This window comes from Cnephaeus nilssonii (genome assembly GCF_951640355.1).
Source record: "Cnephaeus nilssonii genome assembly, chromosome: 2".
Taxonomy (NCBI): domain Eukaryota; kingdom Metazoa; phylum Chordata; class Mammalia; order Chiroptera; family Vespertilionidae; genus Cnephaeus; species Cnephaeus nilssonii.
In genome coordinates, this window is record NC_137073.1 from 36,230,351 (window position 1) to 36,239,433 (window position 9,083).

Sequence of the window (9,083 nt, forward strand, 5' to 3'; positions counted from 1 at the left end):
GTGGAAGAGAGAGGGAAAGAAAGAGAGAAATATCAATGTGACACATCGATTGGTTGCCTACTGCAGGAGCCCCAACCAGGGCCCCAGGCCAGGGAGGAGCCTGCAACCAAGGTACCTGCCCTTAACCGGAATTGAACCCCAGACCTTTCCTTCTGCAGGCTGAGCCAAACTGGCTAGGGCTGGACCATTTCTTAAATATATGGGTGTCACGTAGGAATGTTGTGTTTTAATTTAAATAGTTTCTAGACCTGCTGCAATACTAATATGACTGAGGCAGTGTTGATAGGTAAAGTGAAGGATGATGCTAGAAATAAAACAAGTACTTGTTGGGAGAGGGTGTGGAGAAATTGGAGCCCTCACATTGCTGGTGGGGATGTAAATTGGTGCTGCTGATGTGGAAAACATCCGCTGTTCCTGGAAAAATAAAATATAGAGTTATTGTATGACTTAGCAGTTCCACTCCTAGATAGCTACCTATGAGAATTGAAAACATATGTTCACGCAAAAACTTATACTCAAATGTTTACAGCAGCATCATTTATAATACCATCCAAATGGAAACAATATAAATATCCCTAAACAGAAGAATAGATAAATAAAAAATGACATATCCATACAACGCAAATTATCACTGTAAAAAAGGAATGAAGTACTGATACATGTCACAACATAAATAAACATTGAAAACATTATGCTAAGTTAAAGAAATCAGACACACACAAGGCCACATATTGTGTGATTCTCTGTACATCTAAACTAGACAGAAAACAAATTAGTGGTTGCCAGGGGCTGGGGAGAGGGGATAATAGAGAGTGACTGCTAATAGGCATGGGGTTTCTTTTGGGGTGATGAAAATGTTCTGGAATTATATAGTGATGATGATTGCACAACCTTGTGAACATAATAACAATTGAATTATACAATTTGTTGTATAATAACAAACAAAGTACTATTGCTTGAGGAGAAAGCTAATTAGAGAAGTTGCCTTTTTAAAAAGAAGGTATGTTTATAATATAAAATTTAAACTGGAGCAAGATGTAAAGAGAGAGTTTTGTGGAGATGTTTAATTCGCAAAGCCTTTCCTGGTCTTAGTATTGATGACAGTTTATAGTATAATTTTCTTTGTATTTATTGTTCAGAGCATTTCCATCCATGAACTCATCTAACCTTCACATTACATATCCTGTAATAGTATTCTCATTTTGCAATCAAGGCAGTGGAAACTCAAGAGAGGTTGAGCCTTGCTCTAAGGGAAATTGCTGGCAAGTGGCAAAGCCAGATTCCAGTCTAAGTTTGCTGACGCTGAGGCTGATGCATTTTCCATCACTCCATGGGCAAACTATGTTTCCTGTTATTTTAATCTACATTTAATATTACTGAATTTCCTGCACTCATTTTTCTTGCCTTTAGCAGGACAATGCTTATTAGCCATCATTCGAATTGTTTCATTTTCACAAACAGCTTGAATCATACTAGTCATATAGAAAGCAAAATTTCTCTCATTATTTCATTCACCAAATGTTCATTGAGCACCTTCTGTGTACCACACACTCTTCTTGGAACTGGACGTACAATAGCGAGTAAGAACAAGACATATTTTTGTTTGTTTTCAAGGAGCTGTGAGGGAGAGGGTGACCAAGATGATAAATAAATAAATAAGAAAATAAATGTTAATTGGTGAGAAGTGCTATGAAGAACAATAAACAGAATTCCATTTACACCAAGTTCAAAAACATAAAAAAAAATAATGTATCATTTAGGGAGATCATACATACACACAACAGGGAAATATATCTCAAAATGATAAAGATCAAGGGAATAATAAAATTTGGAATAATGGTTACTATTGGCATAGAGAGGAGGGTGAGATAGAAGTACAAAAAGCTTAAAAATGTTGATAATTGCTATAGACTGAATGTTTGTGTTTCCGTTCAAATTCATATGTTGAAACCTAATCCCTAATGTGATGGTGTTTGGAGGTGGGGACTTTTGGAGGTGCTTAGGTCATAAGGATAGAGCCCTTATAAAAGAGACCCCACAGTCTCTTTCCCCCTTCTATCATGTAAGGACACAGCAAAAAGGTGGCAATCCATGAACCTGAAAGTGAGCTCTCCCTAGACACTGAATCTGTTGGTGCCTTGATCTTGGACTTCCCAGCTTCCATAAATGTGAAAAATAAATGCTTGTTGTTTATAAGCCCCCTTACTTCTGGTATTCTGTTATAGCTGCCTGAATGGACTATAGCAGTAATATTCTATTTCTTAAGTTCTAAGTCTGTACATTCACACACTGTTTTTAATACATGAAAGATTTAATAATTTCTTAAAATCTTTTTTAAAAATGTAAGTCTGTGACCCAGCAATTTCACTCCAAGGTCTATACCCAACAGAAATGTTCACCCAAAGATATGTACTGGAATGTTCATAGAAGCTTTATTCCTAATAACTCAAAATTGAAAACTACCCAAATGCCTATCAATGATTGAATGGACAAATAAGTTGTGTCATATTCATGTAATGAAACACTATAAAGCAGTGAGAATGAATGAATGAAAATGACACACAATCACCTGAATGAATTGCACAAACTTGATGTTGAGTGAAAGAAGTCAGTCCCCAAAGAGTACATTCTGTGTGATTCCATTTATGTAAAGTACAAAAATGGGCAAAACTAATTTATTCTGTTAGAAATCAGGATGGTGGTTATCCATGGGGAAAGGGTTGAGACTGGACAAGATGGGTATTTCTGGGCATTGCTAATGCTGTTCCTTGATTTGGATGCTGGAGTTTTGTGTACATTCAGTTTGTGAAAATTTAGTGAACTACGTATACATATAATATAAACTTTTCCTGTATATATATTATACTTGAATAAAAAGGTTAAAAAAATGTGGAGTGGGAGGATATGAAAGGTTGGGAGGAGTGGTGTGTGTGCTATTTTATATCAAGCGAGCAGGATCAGCCTCTCTGATGAGGTGACAGCTAAACAGAGACCTGAGGGAGTACATCGTGCCATTATTTTCTACCTGGGGGAAGAACATTCTGGTGAGTGCTCATGCGACTTGTCTTAGACTATGAGTTCTTTGAACATAGGACCTAGTGTGCCTTTGAAATTCCAGTATCTAGCACATTGCTAAACTGAAAGTGGAATCGTTTTGTGTTGTTTTTCTGTATTGTCCCAGTCATTTCCAGGACTTCATTCTGGTTTCAGAGACTTTTTTTCTTTGGCTTCATGGTCTCTAACTCTGCTCTTTGCCCTTCCATGGCACTTTCTTCTTTTGAAAAGGAGGGGACAAATTCTGATATGTTAGACTAGAGTCCCGGTGCATGAAATTCGTGCATGGAGGGGAGTCCCCTCAGCCCAGCCTGCACCCTCTTCAATCCGGGACCCCTCAAGGGATGTCAGACTGCCGGTTTAGGCCCGATCCCACAGGGCAGTCGAATATCCCTCTCCCAATCCGGGGCCACTGGCTCCTAACTGCTCACCTGCCTGCCTGCCTGTCTGATCACCCCTAACTGCCCGCCCCCCCGCCCTGATGGCCTGGTCACCCCCAACTGCTCCCCCTGCCGGCCTGGTTGCCCCCAACTGCCCCCCACCAGCCTGGTTGCCCCTCACTGCCCGCCCCCCTGCTGGCCTGATCGCCCCACACAGTCTGCTGTTCAGTCATTTGGTCATCCCTCACTAACCCCCCTGCCGGCCTGGTCGCCCCACGCAGCCTGTTTGGTTGTCCGTTCGGTTGTTTTGGTTGTGATGGTCACTTAGGCATTTATATATATAGATAACGTGTTTACATCCATCCTAGTGGCAGAGCTGGCCTCCTTCTTCTTGTCCAAGCCATTTCCACATGATCTCAATACTCCCTCTCTCAGCCTACTAGAGCATCCTTATTGAAAATCACACATACCTTCATTTACCCACAACTTGGCCCCCTTTCAGCACACTCACCTTGTCCCACCAATACCTAAGAGTTTCATATATCTAGTGTAACACTTACTATACATCACTGCAATTCTTTGTTTGCCTGCTTAGCTCACTTACACCTTGAGAGGCATGGAGGCCAAGGCTGTGATGTTTTCAACATTTCATGCCTAAAGCACGTGACTATTCCCCTGTAGTCTTTGAAAAGTGCTGGTTGAATGGATATATATGTCAGGGTTAAGAGAACTAAGAGAGGCACAGTTGGGGTTGGGAAGTCTATTGATGGCTGTTTGATACGGTAGTAACTAGTACTAGGAAAAAGAAAGGAGGTTGTATGTGAGAAACAAAGAGGTCTAGTTTCAAAGCAAAAAACAAACAGAAAACCTGGAGTGACAGTAGCAATCGAGGAATGGCAAAAGCAACAACAATCAAAGAAGCCCTAGCCAGATGGGAAAAGAAAACCAGTTAGAAGCTATCTGAAGCCAAAGAGATAACGCTTTATGCCCAGGTTCCCCCTATAGGGAAGATGAATGTGCATCCTTCTCCATGCTTCTTATTGATCTCCTACAATTTTATTGAGAAGTTGGAAGGGATCCATGTAATGAAGAATCCCTTCATTATTCCCTACATAATAGGGAATAGACTTCCCAACCCCAACTGTGCCTCTCTTAGTTCTCTTAACCCTGACATATATATCCATTCAACCAGCACTTTTCAAAGACTTCAGGGGAATAGTTACGTGCTTTAGGCATGAAATGTTGAAAACATCACAGCCTTGGCCTCCATGCCTCTCAAGGTGTAAGCGAGCCAATAACCTGGCGAAAGACTGGGCCGAGTTTGTGAGGCTGGCAGACTGTCATACCTGGTGTTTGTAGGCATTCCTTTGGAAGAGAAGCATCCCGCTAGGGGAACTGGATTAAGGAGGCAACCAAGAGAGTGCCCAAACTGAAAAAGCTGGATGGTACCCTAGTAATTACAGAGAAAGAGGAAGAAGAAAACTAACACCACATTTTCTGCTTTGTGTTAACTTTTTTCAATAAGAACAATAGATACGTTTTGTATACTTGTCTATTTTATAAGCCTCCTCATCTCTGATATTCTGTTAGAGCAACCTGAATGGGCTATGGCAATAATAATAATTCTATTTCTTAAAGATTCTGTGTGGAGCAAAAGTTTTTTTTTTAAGATAAAACAAACCTTTGATTCCTGCTTTTTTTTTCTTAACCTATTCAGTGTTTCTCTCCCCAAATGGTAACACTACTTTATATACTGCAGCCCTCTTTTTAGAAACTGTAAATTTTTTATTTATGGCAAATAAGAGGGTTTCAGGCAGGGGCCTGTTAGCTAGATACCCCGTGTTCCACTGTTTTTGAGTTGCCTAGCAAGAATTTTCCTGCCATGTATGTTCACTCTTTCTCAACTTCTTGTTAATCGCTCATTCTCATTTCTAAAATCTAAATACTCTGTCCCTCCACCCCATTTTCTCTTTTGTCCAAAATTTCTTATATATCCAATGTTGCCTCACTGTCTTTGGAATTTTCATGCCTATGTGTATTCTCCATGTGCATATATTAAAATCTTTTACTTTCTCCTGTGGGAAAAAAATCTGTATTAAAGAGAAGGAGAATGCTAAAGGAGGCAAAAAGACACAAAACCAACAGAAATTAGCCATAAGTTAACCATTGTACTAGTCAGGGTTCTACAGAGAATGAGAGAGAAATAAAGAGCTATTTTAAGAAATTAGCTCATGCATTTGTGGGGGCTGGCAAGTCCAAAATGTGTAGAGTTGTCTGGCAGGCTGGAAATTCAGGGAAGAGTTCATGTGTAATTTTGAGTGAATTCTGCAGGGCAGCAGGCTGGAACTCAGCCAGGGTTTCTATTACAGTTTAGAGGAGAATTCCTTCTTCTCTGAAAAACCTCTGTCTTTTCTCTTAAGGTCTTTAACCAATTGGATTGGGCCCACCTGCAGTACGGAAGCTAAACTCCTTCATTTAAAATTAAGTATTCATCATATCTTTTTTTTTTAAAGACCCTCACAGTGTATGAGAAGCAAAATTTTACCTCTATCCTCTTAGCGTTTTCAGCTGGACCTGAGGATTAAATGGACATAAGTCAGATTAACAGGAGAAAAGGATACAAATTTAATATAAATTTTATGTGACACGGGAGCCTTCATAAGGAAATGAAGGCCCAAAGAAGTGGCAAAACCCAAAGACTTTTTATACTAGGTTGAACAAAGTGAAGCACTTGTGGATATGTGACTAAACTATGTGGGGAGGATAAAGAAGGTAATAATTATTTTAATAATGCCTATTTAACAGAATTCTCTAGGTTTCAACTTTCCATCCTTGATGATAACAATATTACTTTCCTCCTGATATAGGAGGATATCGTCCTAATGAGAGTTTGATCTGCTTTCAGGAAAAAAAGGGGGGTAGCCAGAGTGTCCTTCCTGTTCCTACTATTTATAAAAACTACCTATAGCTCAAAATAAATTTTTTGTCAAAGAGGCTTATTTTGCGGTGACACATTCTGATTTCCTTTAACAGCAACATCTAGACTGCTGTATGACCGAACAGCTGGGTACCATAGCCTAGCCAAATTGACATAAAACAAACCATCACAGCCTCAAAAACTAGAGAGGTTGGGTGTCCCTTTCCTGCAATGGTCTTCATGGCAGCATTCTGACCTGGGTCAATACTCCTGAGTAATTCTTCCCCCTGGTTTTCCCTCTTTTACTTCCACCCCAACCCAGGAGTATTATGGGATAATGAAGCAAAGGGGAAGGAATGCTTTGTAAGTACATATTTTGGGGAAGCGCTGGTGAGCCAGAAGGGAAGGAGGCATTTGAGTGTCTGGGCCTGGTAACCTCTGAGCACCAGGAGCTCATGTAATAATGTGCTGGCTACTCCCTTGATTCTCTGTGGTCAAGAGGAGACAAAGTCTATTAAATCCCAGGCCACTTCCATTTCTCAAATTTAGCAGCATGTGAAAAACCAAAGAGAAGCAAACACAGAATTCCAAAATTGTAGCATAATTAAAATAGTTATATTTAACAAATGAATGCTTTTAACACAAAGGTTTATGATTTTGACAGTCATGCAATAATTATGAGTTTTACAAGTTAATCCATACAACAGAATGCTATAGTGAGACATTAGTTAAGTTGTAAACTGAAAGTCTCCTTCCTTTCTTGTGTGTATGTCTCTGGCTGAATATATAACCAACCCCCTTTAGAGAGAACGTTCAAAACCTACACTTGAGGCTCTTTGTGAATGTGAGGCCCAGACAAGAAGTCCTTCTCATCCTAGGCTAAACTCCAGATACAGCTTTAACATGCCTTACTTTCTAGTTATTCTTATGACCCTAGGAGGGGGAGTCCCAGAAGAATTAATAATGTGATCATGTGTCACATCTTCAGCCATAGTCTCTCTCTCCTCCCCCCCACACCCCCTCAGTTATAGAATTTAACTCAACTGAATGTATGGCTTCTTTTAGGACTTAAGTTTTTATCTATTTTTTCATTATTGAGAGTTACTCTATGCCTAGCACTGTCACTGTTCTAGAAGTTGTGGTTCATAAAACAAAGATCTTTACCCTCATGGAGTTTATATTCTAGTGGATAAAGACAGAAAACAAGCAATACACATAAAAGGAAAATGAAATGGTATGTTAGAAGATAATAAGTGCTATAGGGTAAAAGCAGAAGTAGATCAGGGTAAATGAAATCCAGAGTGTAGAAGTAAGGGGGGCATGCCATAGTATTAAATAGGATGGTCATGGTAGGTCTCTCTGAGGAGACATTGAGTTAAGCAAAGACTGGAAGGAGGTGAGGGAATCATCCTGGAGGAAACCTGAGAGAGAGAGAGTATCCATGGCAAAGATAACAGAGAATGCAAAATCTTAGGGTGTGTGGGGGGGTGGGGTGGTGGAGGATGAGTGTGTGTGTGTGTGTGTGTGTATGCATGATGTACTTAATAATCAGCAAAGAGCTCAATGTGGTTGGAGCTGAATGATCAAGGGGGAAAGTAGTAGGAGACAAGCTCAGGTAAGTAATGGGGGTCAGATTATGTAGTGCCCTATAGGAATTTGATTTTGCCTCTGAATTAATGGTTGTTAATCTTTTTAAAATTGCTTTGCCCCTTGGGAGGCTTTTAAGATTTTATTTACCTAACTAGAGGCCCAGTGCACGAATTCATGCATAGGTGGGATCCAGCTGGCCTGGCCCCAATCAGGGCGGATCGGGGCTGGGCTGTTCGGGAGGAGGAGATGGCGGGAGGCTGGCTGGCCAGCCTGCTCTGATCAGGACCCGATCAGGGCTGGGCCTGCTGGGAGGAGGGGCCACAGGCAATTGGCCAGCGGGTCCCACCTGCTAATGGAGTGTGGGCGCTGATTGGGGCCAGGCTGGGGAGGGGTTGTGGGAGGTTGGCCGGCCAGCCCCACCCTTGAGTGGTGTGGTGGAGGCCAATTGGGAGCGTAGCTGGCTGGGGGGAAGGGCTGTGGCCCAATGGGGTGGTGGGTGCCCATCAGGGGCGGGGCCAGCAAGGGGGAGGGGCTGCAGGAGGTTGGCCAGCCCACCTCCTATTGGAGTGGGGGGGGGCAATCAGGAGCGGGGTTGGACAGGGGAGGGGCTGCGGGCCGATTGGAGTGGGGCCAGCTGGAGGGAAGGGCCACAGGGGGCATGTTGGCCAGCCAGTCCCACCCCCTGATCTGGCCGGTTCACTGGCCACAGTGGGCATCATAGTGGTCAATTCAGTCGTTACGGCATATGGTCGCTGGCTTTTTATATATATAGACTAGGAGCCCGTTGCACGAAGTTTCGTGCAATAGACTTTTCCTTCACCTGGCTGCCGGTGCCAGTTATCCGCCAGCAGCAGTTTTCCTCTGGCCATCCGCCGATCAGAGCGCCTCCCGGCAGCACGATCGGCCACCCCGAGAGGAACTCCGATCGGGAGGCGCTCCGATCGGGCGGGTGGCCAGAGGAAAACTGCTGCTGGAGGAAAACTGGTGCCAGCAGCCACGCAATCGGCCACCCCGAGTTCAGCCACCAGCAAGTTCCGCCACCAGCGTCTTCGGCAGCGCGGGCCTAAGCAGCGCCGGCCGTTTAAGCCGGCGGGAGGAGCGGGGGGCAGGGACTCGCGAGTCCCCGCCCCCCGCGCCTCTAG